The sequence below is a fragment of the Somniosus microcephalus genome, chromosome 1, assembly GCF_052327205.1.
Source record: "Somniosus microcephalus isolate GS21.2 chromosome 1, FLI_Smic_1.0, whole genome shotgun sequence".
NCBI classification, from domain to species: domain Eukaryota; kingdom Metazoa; phylum Chordata; class Chondrichthyes; order Squaliformes; family Somniosidae; genus Somniosus; species Somniosus microcephalus.
The window spans coordinates 73,031,411-73,047,912 of record NC_140987.1 but is presented as its reverse complement, the minus strand read 5'-3'; positions in this window follow the sequence as shown (position 1 = coordinate 73,047,912).

The window sequence follows — 16,502 nt, the reverse complement described above, 5'->3', positions numbered from 1 at the left end:
TCTTCAGCTACTAATTGTTGTTGGAGATTTTAAAAATGTTAAATTTAATTTTTTTTTAAACTTTTCCTTTCAGTCTCTTTTTTCTCTCTTGATCCAAACTTTCTTTCCCTCTCTTTATTTCTCTTTCTGTACCTGATTTGACATTGAATTCACTCACTCTAATTTATACTTCTTTCTCAGTCCTTGCACCATTAATTTGCCAATCCTTCAGTCTGATTAATTACACAGTAACTGTTCACTCAGGTCCCAGATGTTTCCCTCACTGAGACCATGGCCCGTACTTTCCGATGCCTATGGGTGTGTATGCACTGTGTACACACCCGTAGGGACATCGGAAATGCCGGTTTCAGACATGTGAAGCGCATGCGCTGAAAACCGGTATTTCCGATCTGTCAAGAATCCTTTTGACAGATCGGACGCTTGCCCTGGAGAAGGGTCTCTGCGGGTGGAGAGTTCCGCTTTCTGCAGAACCTCCGCCCGCTGAAATCACTTAAAAATCTTACGCCTGGTAAAAGCAGGTGTAAGGCCTGCTTTTACCGGCATAAGAGTTTAAAAAAGTAAAAAATGTATATTTTTTCCACTCATTTATAATTTAAAAATACTTTAAAAAAAGGTAAGTTTATTTTTAGCCCCGTAAAAAACCTTAATTACTTTTTTCAAAAAATAAATTTGTTGTTTAAAATATTTAATTTAATGTAATTTTAACTCATTTTAAAAACATTATGGTCTTAAAAAATTTATTTAATATTTTTGTGTCTTTTTTCAGTGATCCCCATTCATACTTTTGACGGGTCTACCTATCAAAAGTGTGAAGTGGAATTCCCTTCTTTCATTGGCTCGCCTGGCCCATGTGATCCCAGGGACACCTGCGAACCGCATGCGCCCCTGGGATACGTGGGCCCTGCGCACTTTGACAGTGGAGAGGCCCAGCATCGGAAGTGTCCGGGCCTTGGGAGCCCTCAGGTAAGTGCGTAGATTTGTTTCCGATAGGAGACATTCGCACGCAGGAAGCCTCCTATCGGAAATTACGGGCCAGTATCAGCTCTCACTTTCAGCAACTTGTCACGCAAAAATTGGGTGCGGGGAACTCGGAGGCTGGGGGAAGGGGAAGACCATTTTGGGAGTTAAAATTTCCCCCTATAGCTCCAATTAGGAATGAAGCATATATGGTTGTGCGGATGTAGAGACACAAATATAATTTTGCGAGATTATAGCCATCAAATGGAATGTTTTGTTTGGTAAGTGTAGTGTATGTACCCGTCTACCTTTAAGGGAACTATTGAATGTAACCGTTCACCTTTAAGAGGACTACTTTCGGGTGGCACTATTTGTTTGGCTTCTGTATACTGTAATACCGATAGTGACCATACCAGTATATAAGTGTTGTGGCATGATTGCTGGGGCAGATTCGCCCGGACCTTCGAATAGTAAAGACCTGTTTGTTTGTTACTTCTGAAGTCTGTGTATTTATTAACTGCACAACCCACAGACTTTACAGTGGCGACGAGTCCGATCGTACCCTGCGGCAAGACTACCAAAAGCAACGAAGAGCGTCGAAGAGAGACAACCGCCCTCGTCGTGCTACCAAAAGAAAACACGAGGCTGCAACAACAGAAAGCAGGAAGACTAACAACAAAAGCTGTATCAGCAACAGGCACTGACTACCCTTCTGCCACGGTGCGGAGTGAGCCGACCAACAAGAAACAAGGCGGCCGAAGAGACTGTGAGTAGGGGAAGCTGTAGAAGTATCCAGAGGATAAGGGCAGAGCACTCGACCTCGGTCGAGGGGGAGCTGTGCCGGCCAAAAGTCGGGTCCAACGGTGTCGGGTGACAGCCGGACCGCGATCGGCGGGAAAAATCCGGGCAGCGACCGCAGCCACGAAGCGCTGAGCCTGCGAGTAGGCGCGGGAAGAGAAACCCAGCCGCAGCCGGGGAGGGAAACACCGGTCTGCGAGAGGGCTGGGGAGGCGAACGGGAACCGTGCGGGTGAGAGCCGGGTGCGGAGAGAGAGACTGCGAGGAGCTAGTCCAGCGGCTGAGCTGTTCTCCACCAACGGGGTACTCAGAGCCGGCAAAAACCGAACGTGCGGGAGTGGGAGAGAGACACAGCCGAAAACGGGGTGAGAGACTGCGCGAGAGCCAGTCCAGCGGCTGAACTGTCCTCCGTTAACGGGGTGTACCCAGCGCCGGTAGAGCCGTGCGGGCGGGAGGAAAAGACAGAGCCGAGTAAGGGGAGCTGTGCGGAAGCCAGCCCAGCGGCTGAACCTGTCCGCTGTGGGGAAAGCGTACCCCTTCCACCAGGGAAGAAACGCGGGAAGCCGCCATTAGGCGGGGAAGACGATTGAAGTGGGCGGGGCGAGAAGGAAAGAGCGGGAAACCGCCATTTTCGCGGGAAAACCGCCATCTTAGAAATAAACAAATAAATAAGAATACTTGAAGAAATACTTGTGTTGTACCCAAGGAAAGAAAGATGCCTAAGCGGGCGGACATCAACGAGTTCAATTCGGAGATAGAAGACTGGGCCACGTACATAGAACGTATTGAGATACGTTGTAAGGCTAACAAAATAGCTAAGGAGGAAAAAGCTTTAACCTTACTTAACATGATGGGTGCGAAAACATTCGGGGTGTTGAAGAATCTTCTCTCACCAGCTAAACCGGCAGATCAGACTTTCGATGATATTGTAGCAGTGCTGAAGGATCACTTGAACCCCACACCGTTGATGCTGGCTGAACGATTCAAATTCTACGCAAGAACGCAGAGGAAAGACGAAAGCAATGCGGAGTACTTGGTCGAACTGCGTAGGATAGCGAAATACTGCCAGTTTGGAGGGAATCTGACAGAGGCACCGCGTGACAAGTTCGTATGCGGATTGTCCAAAGAAGGAATGCAGAAGCGACTACTGGAAGAAAATGACCTCACACTGGACAGGGCTGTCCTCATAGCTGCATCGCATGAAGCCGCAGCGAAAGGAACGGCGGAAATGCAGCTAAAGGCGGCGGCACTAGGGGTGGACCAAATTACTTCAAGCACAACAAAATGCTACCGTTGTGGGAAGACAACACACGACCAGAATCAATGCTGGGGTAAAAACCAAGAATGCAGGAAATGTGGCAAGATCGGGCACATAGCTAAGGTATGCCGGTCAGGAGCAACGTACAACAATAAGAAGTCACCACAAAAATGGTACGGAAAGGTACAAGAGGTGACTAAGAAGAGTCTGAGGGAACAGAAGTCGGGCTCACACTCCAAATGCAAAGGACTGGACAGTCTGAGAATTCACAACGTGAGCAATGAAGCTGACCGACAAACTATCTGGATAACGCTACAGATTGCAAAGGTCCAAGTAAAAATGGAAGTGGACACCGGATCGGCGTTGACGGTCATGAATAAGCATGACTAAAAGAAATTTTTCAAGCATATTCCACTACGGGATACGGAACTAGTACTACAGACATACACGGGGCACAAAGTATTCCCCATCGGAATGATAGAAGTCAAGGTGAGATACAAGGATAAAGATCATCACCAGTTGGACCTGTATGTATTGCCTGAGGGAGGACCACCACTTCTGGGACGGGAGTGGATCCGAAAAATAAAATTGGACTGGCAGTCACTAAACACCATGACGGTGGATTCCGAAAAAGAGGATGTCAAACCTGAACGGTTGTCCAGAATATTGGACGAAGCTAAGGAGGTATTCCAGCAAGGACTGGGAACACTGCGAGGTATTAAAGCAAAGGTTAAGATTGCAGAAAATGCAAGCCCAAAGTTTTTTAAGGCCAGATCAGTACCTTACGCAATACGACCAGCTGTGGAGGCAGAACTGGAAGAACTTGAACGATCAGGGGTTCTGTCAAAAGTGGACTGGAGTGAGTGGGCCACGCCCATTGTTCCCGTCATGAAGTCCTCACCGAGTAATAAGCCAGGGGGACCGGGGAAGGTCCGTATCTGCGGAGATTTCAAGATTACTGTGAATCCGGTGCTTCACACGGTGCAATACCCGCTTCCGCGGATTGAAGATATCTTTGCTTCGTTGGCTGGAGGGAAACATTTCACGAAAATAGATCTGGCTCAAGCATATCTACAGATGGAGGTCGAGGAAGAGTCACGCCAGTACCTCACCATCAACACTCACAGAGGCTTGTATCGCTACAATAGACTGGTCTTTGGGGTGGCTTCGGCGCCAGCAATTTGGCAGAGGGCCATGGAACAGGTGTTACAAGGAATTCCAAGCACGCAGTGCTACTTAGATGACATTTTAATCACGGGAAAAGATGAGGAAGAACACCTCACGAATTTGAAACTGGTACTCACCAGGTTGAAGGAGTATGGCCTTCGGGTTAATCGCAAGAAGTGTGAGTTCTTCCAAAAACGGATCTCATACTGCGGTCATGTCATTGACCGAGAGGGACTGCATAAGTCACCCGAAAAGATAGAAGCGGTTGTGAAGGCCCCCGCTCCAGGAAACGTATCACAGTTAAGATCATTCTTGGGGTTGATTAATTACTATCACAAGTTTCTGCCAAATTTATCCACGGTACTGCATCCGCTGAATGACCTGTTGCGGAAAGAAACACCATGGAAGTGGAGTGAAGAATGCAAAAAGGCTTTTCGCAGAAGCAAGGAGTTGATTACCTCTGAAGAAGTGTTGGCTCATTTCAACCCAGCATTACCCCTTCGTCTAGCTTGCGATGCTTCCCCGTGCGGAATTGGGGCAGTACTCTCGCACAGGCTACCAAATGGCTCGGAAAGGCCAGTGGCTTTCGCGTCCCGATCATTGACACCCGCGGAGCGAAATTACGCCCAAATAGATAGGGAGGCCCTCAGTCTTGTGTGGGGCGTGAAGAAATTCAACCATTACCTACAATGTAAAAAGTTCACATTGCTGACAGACCACCAGCCGTTGGTGTCCATATTCAACCCAAATAAGGCCGTTTCCACCATGACAGCACAAAGGTTACAAAGGTGGTCCGTGTTACTTGGGGCACACCAATACGAAATTGAGTACAAAATGTCTAAACAGCATGGAAATGCTGATGGGTTGTCACGCTTGCCATTGCCGATGGTAGAAGAAGCGAGTATAGTGGACCCAGTAGAGTTGTTCCACTCATCCATAGTGGAGTGTCTACCGATAACAAACTCAATGATTGAGAATGAGACAAGGAATGACCCGACTCTTTCACGAGTCTATGATGTAACGGTGGAGGGATGGCCAGCACAGAGCGAACCAACACTGCAAGCATTTGCACAGAGGAAAGAACAACTGTCAGTGTGTCGAGGAACCCTGATGTGTGGATCTAGAGTGGTGATTCCACCCAAACTCCAAAAGAAGGTGCTAAAGGAGCTGCACGAAGGACATCTGGGGGGAGTAAAGATGAAAAATCTAGCAAGAGCGTTTGTGTGGTGGCCAGGCATTGATGGAGACATAGAGGAGATCACGAAGAACTGCCTAGGATGTCAGAGGGTTCAGAACGCGCCACCCCAGGCTCCTCTGCATCCATGGGAGTGGCCCTCATCGCCTTGGCAAAGAGTACACATCGACTTTGCTGGTCCATTTATGGACTCGATGTTTCTAATAGCGGTGGATGCCCACTCCAAGTGGCCGGAAGTAATTAAGATGACCACCACCACGACGGAAAAAACCATCGCAGTGTTAAGGACTATGTTTGCTCAGAATGGCCTGCCGGAACAGATCTGTTCTGATAATGGACCACAATTTGTGTCCGAAGAATTCAAGAAATTCTTAAAGAGCAATGGGGTTAAACATTACACGTCAGCCCCATACCATCCCGCCTCCAATGGATTGGCTGAAAGGTTTGTCCAGACCTTCAAGAAGGCCGTAAAGGCCATGAGTAATGAAAATATAAGTCTGCAACATAAGGTGGATAGCTTTTTGTTGGCATACCGAAATGCGACACATGCGGTCACAAATCAAACTCCCGCAATGATGTTCTGTAATAGACGCCTAAGATGCCGGCTGGATTTACTAAAACCAAACGTCAGAAGAGACGTAGAGAACCGGCAATTCCAGGGCATGAACGACAGGGTCACTAGATCTTTCCAGATCGGTCAACGAGTTTTGGCCCGGGACTACCGTACTGAGAAATGGCAGCCTGGAACTATTGGGAAAAGGCTGGGGCCATTGATGTACACCGTGGACATTGGAGACAATATAATAAGGCGCCATGTTGACCAAATCATAGGGTCCGCCACAAATGGGCCACCGACTTCACCACCTTATCCGGGTAATGTTGAAACTGAGATACCCAGAACACCTACTTCCGATCTAGTGATACTGGAGTCAGCTGAACCTGACACGGCTTTTCAAGCCGAATCGACCTTGCCAGAAGCACCTCCTAGCCCGCCTGAAATGACGACACCACTGCGGCGTTATCCTGACAGAATCCGGAAACCCCCGGAAAGACTGAATCTATGAACTGTCTTACATAAACCTGTATATATGTTAGAATGTATGTTCACTATGGACTTAGTAAGTAATAAGCTAAAAAGGGAGGATTGTAGTGTATGTACCCGTCTACCTTTAAGGGAACTATTGAATGTAACCGTTCACCTTTAAGAGGACTACTTTCGGGTGGCACTATTTGTTTGGCTTCTGTATACTGTAATACCGATAGTGACCACACCAGTATATAAGTGTTGTGGCATGATTGCTGGGGCAGATTCGCCCGGACCTTCGAATAGTAAAGACCTGTTTGTTTGTTACTTCTGAAGTCTGTGTATTTATTAACTGCACAACCCACAGACTTTACAGTAAGATTTGACATGAGGCTCTTTGTCCTTTCACTAGTTTCATTCTTCAAATGTTTTATTCATATCTGTCTCTCAGTCTAATGATTTGATTGACTGATGTTACCAAAGTCACATGGGCTGTACCTTTTTGGGAACGGTTTGCAGCTTAGATCAGAGAGCACTCAGGAAGACGAAAGTTGACAGCTACAGCCAGGGTAGGACATCTCATGGTACCTCCCAGACTTGGTAATTATTAAATCTGCTGGTTTATGGACACAGCTTGTTAAGATTATGAATCTTACTATATAACTATAATATTGTATGAATATTACAATAAATATTCCTTTGTAGAATCTCTCACATGTTGAATAGTTTGCATTCATTTAGTATAAAATTTGTATTATTGTGGAATCTACATCTGAAAAATAAAGCCTGAGCCCCCCCCCCCCCAACGCCCCACCACAGGGGATGGTACACGTAGTGGTGAGGCAGTTGCTGACGTACTTTTCTGCTGACTTCAATGCTTCTTCACAAACCAGTTGCTCCCAGACATTATTGCACTAGTAGGTCTTCCTCTTAGTTTCAAACATGACTGGGAGAATGAGCAGAGGCCATGCAGAGCAGGACAAGCTGCTAGAAGAGGGAGGAGGAGGAGGGCGAGAAGGGCTCTCAGCAGCAGGCCATATCTGCCTAGGGTGTTCAAGGAGCAATTCTCCTACCTGAACATCAGTGAGGAACAATGTGTGAGACGTCTGTGCTTCACAAAGGAGGTCGTCACCAACGTTCCCTATAAGCTGCGCTGTGGGGCTGCACAGCTCTCTGCCAGTCCACCTTTTTTGTTTTATTTTTATGCCAAACAGGGATAAACAAATTCTGTAGTTCATCCATGCAATCTTTAAATATTTGCCATTGCCTATTCACTGTCAACTCTTTAAGTAACATTCCCCAATCCATCCTAGCCAACTCACGCCTCATACCATCGTAGTTTCCTTTATTTAAATTCAGTACCCAAGTCTCTGAATCAATTACTTCACTCTCCATCTTAATGAAGAATTCTATCATATTATGAACGCTCCTCCCCAAGGGCCCTCACACAAAAAGATTACTAATTAATCCTTTCTCATTACATAATACCCAATCTAAGATGGCCTGATCTCTAGTTGGTTCCTCAACATATTGGTCCAGGAAACCATCCCATATACACTCTAGGAATTCCTCTTCCACAGTATTGTTACTAATTTGGTTAGACCAATCTATATGTAGATTAAAGTCACCCATGATAACTGCTGTGCCCTTATTGCACGCATCTCTAATTTCCCTTTTAATGCCATCCCCAACCTCAGCATTACTGTTCGGGGGTCTGTATACAACTCCCATTAACGTTTTCTGCCCCATGGTATTTCTCAGCTCTACCCATACAGATTCCATATCATCAGAACTATTGGCCCAGAAATTTGGGTCGGGGGCTTCCCGCGGATGCAAGCCCCCGACCTACACTTACCTAGCGCGCCGGCAGTTGAGGCCTGGGCCTGCGTGGATTTCCTCTCTGTGGCCCGGTCCAGCTCCCGGCGCGCTGTGCTTGCGTTATCCAGCGGCATAGTTAGTGCGATGCGTCTGCTGGGATCACGTGAGCCATGGGCAACCAATCGGAGGAGGGAAAAGCCCATTCATAAGATTGACAGAAAGACATGTCAAACTTATGAATACTCCGGCCCTCAAAACAGTACTTAACCTTCAAATAAATTTTTTTTTAAATCACACTTTGTAAATAAACTATAAATAACATTAAATAACTATTTTAAACAATAACTTAAATTTTTGAAAAAAATAATTTTATAAAAAAACGGGGCTAAAAATAAACTTACCTTACTTTAAAGTATTTAAAAATAATAAACCTGTGGAAAAAAAGTTTTAATTTTAATTAATTGACCACTTACCTTTTAAAATGAAGTCCTTACGCCTGGTTTTTACATTTCTAAAATGTAGAGACTTACCTGCACGGGAAAACCTGTAAAAAAAAAGGAAGTTCAACGCGCATGCGCAGACTCCCGCGTGCACGCGTTCGACCTCTGAACCCCTTCGTTCAGAGGATCGGAAGTGCCGGTTTCCCGCACATGCGTAGTGCATGCAAGAAACCGGCACTTCCATCGGGTCCACGCGTGAGTACTCCGTGCGTACTCACGCGTTGGGACCCGAATTTCTGGGCCAATATCCTTCCTTACTATTGTGTTAATCTCCTCTTTAACCAGCAATGCTACCCCACCGTCTTTTCCTTTTTGCCTGTCCTTCCTGAATATTGAATACCCCTGGATGTTGAATTCCCAGCCTTGGTCACCCTGAAGCCATGCCTCCGTAATCCCAATTATATCATATCCGTTTACTTCTATTTCCACAGCTAATTCATCCACCTTATTACGAATGCGCCTCGCATTAAGACACAAAGCCTTCAGGCTTGTTTTTTTAACACTCTTAGACCTTTTAGAATTATTGTTTACTGTGGCCATGTTTGATTTACACCCTTGATTTCTCTGACTTCCACTTCTGCTTTTCTCCTTCCTGTCTTTTGCTTCTATCCTTGCTTCCCTTTCCTCTGTCTCCCTGCACAGGTTCCCAACCCCCTGCCATTTTAGTTTAAACCCTCCCCAACAGCACTAGCAAACACTCCCCCTAGGACATCGGTCCCGGTCCTGCCCAGGTGCAAATCGTCCAGTTTGCACTGGTCCCACCTCCCCCAGAACCGGTTCCAATGTCCCAGGAATTTAAATCCTACCCCTTGCACCATTCTTCTAGCCACGTATTCATCTGAAATATCCTTCTATTTCTACTCTGACTAGCATGTGGCACTGGTAGCAATCCTGAGATTACTACCTTTGAGGTCCTATTTTTTAATTTACCTCCTAACTCCCTATATTCAGCTTTTAGGACCTCATCCCATTTTGTACCTACATCGTTGGTGCCTATATGCACCAGGGCAACTGGCTGTTCACCCTCCCCCTCCAGAATGCCATGTAGCCTCTCCGAGACATCCTTGACCCTTGCACCAGGGAGGCAACATACCATCCTGGTGTCTTGTTTGTGGCCGCAGAAATGCCTATCTATTCCCCTTACAATAGAATCCCCTATCACTATAGCTATCCCGCTCTTTTTCCTCCCGTCCCATGCAGCAGAACCACCCATGGTGCCAGGAAGTTGGTTGCTGCTGTCTTCCCCCGATAAGCCATCCTCCCCAACAATATCCAAAGTGGTATATCTGTTTGAGAGGGGGATGGCCACAGGGGACCCCTGCACTAAATGTCTGCACCTACTACTCTGCCTGGCGGTCACCCATTCCCTTCCTGCCTGTGCAGCCTTTACCTGCGGTGTGACCAACTGATTAAACGTGATATCCACGACCTCCTCAGCATCACGAATGCTCCATTATGTATCCATTCACAGCTCCAGTGCCACAATGTGGTCTGCCAGTAGCTGCAGTTGGATTCACTTTCCGCACACATGGTCATCAGGGACACAGGAAGTGTCCCTGATTTCCCACATAGTGCAGGAGGAGCATGCCATGGGACCGAGCTTTTCTGCCATGACCTACCCTTTAATTAATTTAAATTAAATCAATACTACCAATTATACTACAATTAAATGATATACTCAAGGGCCCTTGTTTCCTAGCACTCCCCGTTACACAACAGAGACCTTAGAAACTATAACCACAAAATTAAGACCGTCTAAACTTCATAAACTATGAACCTTAACTGTCAATCTATAGAGTAGTATAAATACTCACCTGGCCGTACTCACCCAATCAGCTGCTTCCTCCTGCCCGCCTCACGTTTTGAATCATGACGTGGCTCTGGAACGCCACCGCCGATTTGTGAGATTGGTAAGCCTCTGTAAAAAAGCCCGTGAAAGTGAGTTTAAATACTCACTGAAACTCCGCTCTCACTGCTCCTGACACTGGCCTCTGTCCTTGGTCTTCTTCTCTTGCTCATCTACCTTCTTCCCCTTGGTGACTTCATCCCCAGACATGGGGTCAGCTTCCACATGTACACTGATGAAAAAAAGCTCTACCTCTCTAGACCCCTTCACACGGCCTCTGTTTTGTCAGACTGCTTGTCCAACATCCAGTCTTGAATGACATTTCCTCCAGCAAAACATTGGGAAGACCTAGGTCATTAACTTTGGCACCTACTACAAACTCTGCACCCTCACCACTGAGTCCATCCTTCTCCCTGGCCACTGTCTCAGGCAGAAAGATTATTCACATCCTATCCTATGAGCTGAGCTTCTGACCCCATACTCTCTCCATCAAAAAGACCACCAACTTCCACCTTTGTAACATTACTGCCTCTGCCCCTAAAGCAGTCGTTTTGCCACTGAAATTCTCATACATGTCTTTGTTACCTCCAAACTCAACCATTCTAATGCTCTCCTGGTCGACCTCCCATCCACTCCCCTCTGTAAACTTCAGCTCATCCAAAAGCCCATATCCTATTCCTCTCACTCATCACCCCTATTCTCACTGACTTACATTGGCCTCCACGTTTCCAATTTAAAATCCTTATGCATGTGTTTAAATACCTCAGAGGCCTCACCCCTCCCTGTCTCTTTAATTTTCTCCATTGCTACAAACCCCGCCCTCCATTCCTCTGACTCTTGTTTCCAGTGCGTTTCCCTCCTTTCAGCCTCCTGTTGCTGAATGTGCCTTCAGCTGCTTAGGTCCCACGGTCTGGAATTGCCTTGCTGAACCCCTCCACCACTCCACTTCCCACTCCTCCTTAAAGAGCCTCCTTAAAACTCACATCTTTGATCAAGCTTTAGGTCACCCCCTCCTTCCTTTGGTTGAGATTCTATTTATTCCTTATGTCTCTGTGTAGTGCCTTGGGACTTACAATATCGATGCAAGTTGTTGCCGTTGCTGTGCACATTAATCATGGTGTTTGACCTGAATCCTGAAGGAGTTCTTTGTAACAATACGGGGTTAATTTATTGTGGACTTTATCTGCATTGGTTGATGTAGAGATTGCTGTAGGAATGCGGAGTGGAAAGCCTGTATTCATCCAGTGTATCTCTTTGATTCTATCTGACTCAAGGATACCATTTTGTTTGATGAGATGTCAACTCCCTGTATGAACTTCTTGTGCAATCAATGAATCACCAGAACACACAGTGCAATGTACTGGATGCAGTCTTCCCAAGGCTGCTTCCTCACAATGTAAAAATCTATTAAGCTATGGGCCATGACAGTACAACAACAAAAAACAACATCTTGCATTTATATGACACCTTTAACTAGGAAAACACCCCAGAGTCATAACCAGACAAAAATTGACACCAAGCCAAAGACGGTTCACTGAAAGCTTCATCAAAGCGGTAGGTCTTAAGGAGCGTCTTAAAGGAAGAGAGAGAGGTAGAGAGACGGCGAGGTTTAGGGAGGGAATTCCAGAGCTTAAGGCTTGGACAGCTGAAGGCTCCCATTGGTGGGGGTGAAGGATGTGGGGAAACTGTACCCACAAATTTATCTTTACAATGGTGTTACATAGTTGTGTGTTTGAGAGTGATGAGTATAAACGGCATGTACTACACATGTGAAGTATTTGCTTACTGATCCTTTGGACTAGAACTGTGAGACTTTCATGTCGCTATGAAAAGATGCTACACTATTTTCTTGTTGTAGTTTCATCTCTGGACAGATCTGTAGCTACCAGTTTTGTAACATTTTACCAAAGAGAAAATGTAGAAAGGTTGAGCCAATCACAAGTGGATTAATAGAGGGACTGAGCGATGCAGACACATGAATGATTTTAGAACCGTGGACAGATTGAAACAGTTGGAAATATATTGAGATATATGGACATGTGAATGATAAGATTATGTGAGCTACAAAGAGCTAAGTAGTCAGCATAAAGGATGGAATGGGGCAGTTGTAGTAAACTGAATTATTAACTTCAGTGCTTCTTTTCAAAATATAACGATGAAGAGAAACTGAGGTAATTTGCAGATGGTTTCAGCAGAAGTGAGGGAACGCAAAACTGTGTCAGTGTGTCAAAGAAAGAAAAACGTGCATTTTTATTGTGCATTTCACAACCTCAGAATGTCCCAAAGCAGCCAACGAAGTAGTTTTGAAGTGCAGTCACTGTTGTAATGTAGGAAACGCGGCAGGTAATTTGCACACAGCAAGATCCCACAAACAGCAATGAGATAAACGACCAGATAATCTGTTTTAATGACATTGGTCGAGGGATAAATATTGGCCAGGACACAGGAGACAACTCCCCTGCTCTTCTTTGAAATAGTGCCGTAGAATACATAAGAACATAACTCATCTCATTTCAATTAGTCTCCTCATAAGTAGAGCCTCTCATTTGCACCTCCATGGCCTTGATATCCTTATTAAAGTAGGATGTTCAAAACTGGATACAATATTTGAAGCAATGATTTGTATAGGTTAAGCATTACCTCTGCTTTTGTACCCAATGCTCACACACCTCTTTTACAGCCTTATTAACTTGGCCTCCAATTTTTAAGATTTGTTATCTGAGATCCTAATTCTCTCTGCTCTTCTACTCCTTTTCAATTCTTAACCATTTAGCGTATACTTCCTTTCCTTACCCTTCCTCCCAAAATGTATCACCTTGCATTTCTCTGCACTAATTTTTGTCAAAAAAGAACTTGCCCGGCACTATCTGAACTAAAATAGATTGGTAACCTCGCGAAGGATCCTGAGAAACTGGAAAGCAAAATGTTTGTAAAATAGAGTCATACTCACCTGTGCCAATCAATAGAACATAAGAACTTAAGAACATAAGAAATAGGAGCTGGAGTGGGCCATTTGGCCCTTCGAGCCTGCTCCACCATTCAACAAGATCATGGCTGATCTTCTACCTCAACTCCACCTTCCCGCACTATCCCCATATCCCTCAATTCCCTTAGTTCCCAAAAATTTATTGACCTCTGCCTTGAATATACTCAACGACTGAGCATCCACAGCTCTCTGGGGTAGAGAATTCCAAAGATTCACAACCCTTTGAGTGAAGAAATTTCTCCTCATCTCAGTCCTAAATGGCCAACCCCTTATTCTGAGTCTGTGACCCCGTGTTCTAGATTCCCCAGCCAGGGGAAACATTCTCTCAGCATTAATCCTGTCAGGCTCCTTAAGAATTGTATATGTTTCAATTGGATCACCTCTCATTCTTCTAAACTCTAGGGAATATAGGCCTAGTCTACTCAATCTCTCCTCATAGGACAATCCCCTCAACCCAGGAACCAGTCTAGTGAACCTTTGTTGCACTCCCTCTAAGGCAAGTATATCCTTCCTTAGGTAAGGAGACCAGAACTGTACACAGTAAGCCAGGTGTGGCCTCACCAATGCCCTGTATAATTGTAGTAAGACTTCTTGGCCTAGAAATTCGGTATAGCCGCGTTTGGGGCGCTAGTCCTGGCGATGCGCGAAGTTTAGCGCCAGGCGCAATTTAGCACCACCTAGCGCGATATTGGGTTGCAGCGCCCCTAAAGGTGATTGCGGCGCTAAATCAGGCACTGCATGCTACTCTTAAGGCGTTAACCCGGCGGCGCAACCCAATTTCGCGGCGGCGGGGCGCAGCGACGGTGCTGTCAATAATCACTTTCCCTGAGACACACTTGCGCCGGCCAGCTCTTAAAGGGGCAGGTCAATTGGCATCACCAGACACACTCACTGCCTTGTAGGCCTTCAAAGCGGTGGGAGCCTACCTGTGGCGCACCAGCCTAGCAAGACATGGAAAGGGTGAGGCAGAGGGTGGAACGGCTCACTGATGGGGCATTGGATGCTTTGGTTGGCGCAGTGGAATCAAGGCCAAGGAAGATGGTTGGAATGTGATTTATGTTTTGGACAGTCTCCCGGGTGTGAGAGGCAGTTATGCGTCAGTGTATTAGTTTTGCTTTCTGTTGCCATAGCTTGCTCATGTTTGAAGGAACCACATTTTGTGTAATGAAACACTTTCTTCATTTACAATGGCCATGCCTGCGATTTACATGCATCTTGCCCTTCACAGGCTTGGGGGTATCAGACCGGTTCCATTCCTGTTCTTGGAATGGCAGCAAGCATACCGTGAGAGGGACCTAGAAGCTACTTCTGATCAGCCTCTGACGCGCAGCCTGAGAAGAGCCGCTCGGGTAGAAGTTCAGGCCAGCAGGCATCTTCTCAGCCACCGACAGAGATGTCCTGCACCTTATCTGAGGCTGCAGATCTGGCTGAAGCAGTTGGCACAGCTCAGTCACCACCTCCTTTCTAAGTCGCAGCCTTCTGACACACTGCTCCTCCGGCATGTTCATGCAGGAAAACTGCTGTCGGAAAACCCTGCCAGCGTAAGGTCTGCTGTGGCGACGTCTGTTGGCCCTCCTCCGTCTGGCCATGCCCGCCCCCCTCTCCCAGCGTCTCAGTGCCCTTTCCAGATGATTCAGCAGCAGGACGTTCCCCTCCAATGCATCCCCCATAATAAGTGCCCACAGGAAGGTTCCCCGTTGTCAAGGCTCACCAACAGCAAGGTGATGGTCAGAAGGCTGAAGATCGTCTGCCTGCGCTGGCTCAGTGGTCAAATGGCTCTCAGTGTGCAGCTCAGCAACTCTTTGTAGCTCTCGAGGAAGTTGTGCTCCAAAAATGGCTGCCGCTTTTAAACCACACCAGTCCCCTTTAAATAATGCTCCTCCAGCCCGAGAGCGACTTGGTAAGGTTCCAGGTAAGCTGCCACTATTAGCGCCAGGCGCTACGGAGGGGGGCGCCACTGAATTTCCGGTCCGGGGCACCCAAAAGGCGTTGCACACTCAAATGACGTCATAATCAGCCTGCGCCCATGAGCGGGCGCAAAGATTTAGCGCCGGCGCTAAATGCATGCTCAATATGGGGCGAGGCACTAGGCGCCCTGCGCCCACCCGGAAATTGGCTAGCGCCCCACTTCTCGGCCTCTTTAGGCGTTAATCGGTGGCGCTAACAACCGAATTTCTCCCCCCTTTACTCTTATATGCTAATCCCTTTGTAACAAAAGCTAACATACTATTTGCTTTCCTAATTTCTTGCTGTCCCTGCATATTAAATTTCAGTGTTTCTTGTACAAGGACACCCTCTGAATGCAAACATTTCCCAGTCTGCCACCATTCAAAAAATATTCTGCTTTTTTGTTTTTCCTACCAAAGTGGATAACTTCACACTTGCCCACATTGTATTCCATTTGCCATGTTTTTGCCCACTCAGTCAATCTGTCTATATCTCTCTGAAGCCTCTTTGCATCCTCCTCACAGCTCACTTTCCCACCGAACTTCATATCATCAGCAAACTTGGATACGTTACACTCAGCCCCTTCATCTAAATCATTAATATAGATTGTAAATATCTGAGGCCCAAGCACTGCTCCTTGCGATACCCGGCTAGTTACAGCCTGCCAACTCGAAAAAGTCCCGCTTATTCCTACTCTCTGTTCTCTGTCCAATCCTCAATCCATGCTAATATATTACCCCCAAGTCCATCAGTCCTAATTTTGGATAATAACCTCTTGTGTGGCACCTTATCGAATGCTTTTTGAAAATCCAAATACACCACATCCACTGGTTCCCCCTTATTTATCCTACTAGTTACAGCTTCAAAAAACTCCAACGGGTTTGTCAAACACAATTTCTCTTTCATAAAACCATGTTGACTCTGCTTAATCATATTACGATTTTCTAAGTACCATGTTACCACGTCCCTAATAATAGATTCTAGCATTTTGCCTACTACCTATGTCA